Source organism: Portunus trituberculatus, chromosome 12, assembly GCF_017591435.1.
Source record: "Portunus trituberculatus isolate SZX2019 chromosome 12, ASM1759143v1, whole genome shotgun sequence".
NCBI classification, from domain to species: Eukaryota; Metazoa; Arthropoda; class Malacostraca; order Decapoda; family Portunidae; genus Portunus; species Portunus trituberculatus.
The window spans coordinates 340,539-343,038 of NC_059266.1; positions in this window are offsets into that span (position 1 = coordinate 340,539).

The window sequence follows — 2,500 nt, forward strand, 5'->3', positions numbered from 1 at the left end:
AATACATCTCCTCCTCCTCCTCCTCCTCCTCCTCTTTCCTTCCGTTCTTTGAGACAATTTAACACAGATCTCCCTTGCATTTGATATTTCTCCTTCCGTTTTCTTTCAATTCCTCCTCCCTTTTGTCAATCGGTACAAAAGAAACGAATAAATGACAAAGGAAACGAAAAAAAAAGGAAAGAAAAAAGTGAGCGAATTTCTTGGTCAACTAAAGGGTAAGGTTGCCAACTTTCAGGAGGAGGAGGAGGAGGAGGAGGAGGAGGAGGAGGAGGAGACGTATTGCGCTAATTCAGAGTGAAGCGTTTACTGACAGGAGGAGGAGGAGGAGGGGAGGGGAGGAAATGCTGGATGAGGAACAGGCTAGTGTCTAATTAAGCGTTATGGTGAATTCCTAGAACTGAAAACACACACACACACACACACACACACACACACACACACACACACACACACGTGGAAACACCAACGCAGTCTTGTTATTGTCACCAGAACTTTAAAAACACTCGTGAAATCCCGTATGAGTCACTTCAATCAGAGCCGTTTGAGTGTAGAAATCTTGTTAATGTCACTACAATCGTAAAAACACTCTTAAAATCCCGTGTCAAATCAATCGGAAGCTTTTAAATGTGGTATAAAAAATACTAACTGCCAACACGCTCACCTCACCTGTCGTCACGAAAGACTGAGGAGTACTGGGAGTGGGAGGGTGGGTAGCACCGTGGCGCTGATGTCTGTCCTAACGAAGCCATAGTCGCCTTATTAACTAGCATATTACTTGATAAAGAAAGTTTGCCATCAGAGTGGTATTGTCACTACTGCATAGCTAGGCAGTACAACTTGTCCTATACTTACATTCGTACTAATAAGAATGATATAATGAGGTATTAAGTGAATCCCGCTGCCTCCTCTGTCAACGCGCGTATTAACTATAATATGACATTTTGATCAGGAATGTCTTAACCAGGCTATGGCTTGTTACTCTACGCTTGTTTCTTCTTAATGTAACAACCATCAAGCAAGCATAACCAATGTGTATGCATGCCTGTATCTTTCCTTAAATCGGAAGAAAAAGACAACAAATCGGCTCCATAATACTTTTCTTCAACTGACGACATCACAAAGCCTGGAACACTTGCTATTCACTTCTAAATACAACAGACTTTAAGGAACGAGTGGCTATGTAATGTTTACTAAGCGTCAGAACAGGAAAATATTCAGTTTAGTGTCCCCTTCAATTCTGCGATATGCATGAATTAATATAGGAGCGTCTTTAAGCATTTACAAGATATGTGCAGGTGTGGTGACAGTTTGGTAAATGTGGTGTGTGTGTTTTCTGTCACCACTACCACCTACTACTGTTATTATTGTTGCTGCTGCTACTACTACTACTACCAAGAATATGAGCTTAGGTCTACTAATTAATAGCACGTACAGGCCTGTTGACGTAAAACTGACAACTGTGACAACCAAAATTGTTGACCCCAAAAAGTACTTCCCGGGACAGACAGTAGTAGTAGTAGATAGTAGATAGTAGTAGTAGTAGTAGAAACAGCAGCAGCAGCAGCAGTAATAGTAGTAATATATCAACAAAAATATATATAGCACCAAATTGTAAGAAAAATCAGTGTGGTATCTTTTCTTTATTGATTCATAGAGAAAAATATGAAAAGTTCCCATCAACGCTACTATATAGTTTGTTTGCATTAGCGTACAAATACACAAGTTACTCCTTAACAAAACTGCAGACAGCTTCATAGAAAACTAGTAATTCTAACCTAACCTAAAATAATAACAAAAGACGTATTTTCTGGAGATGATTCTGAATTTGTAGTGAAGTTAAAGTAATAATGGCTTAATCACGGCGATGTTTATAGAATTAACTAAAATAACAAAGATAAATAAGGAAAATAGCTCCTGTGTTATTATTCCGAAAAGTTGACATACTAAAATTAAACTAAATAAATAGATAAATAGATAAATAAAAAGGAGGAATGGTAAAATGAAGAGAAATGAAAACAAAACAGGCATTTTTACACTACGAGTAGGAAAATAAAAGTAAATAAATAAATAAAAGAATAAATAGATAAATAAATAAGAAAATAATGGAATATAGAGTCAAATAAAAGTAAAAACTGACATTCTTTATATTATACGAAGAAAAAACAACGAATAGAAAATAAAAAGATAAATTGAAAAAGAAAATAGTCAAAAGGAAAAAAACTGACATTCTTTAAACTAAACGAAGGAAAACAAGTAAATAAATAAATAAATAGATAAACAAATAAGAAAATAACGGAATATAGTAAAAAAGCAAAAAAAAAAAAAAAAAAAAACTGACATTCTTTAGATACACAAAATGAAGGAAAATAAAAACGGATAAATAGATAAATAAACGAATAAACAAAAAATAAAGTTAAATAAAACCAAAACAAGAAAACAAAGAAAATGACAAAAGAAAGTCAAAATAAGAGAAAAAAAAACTATATCTACACTACATCCA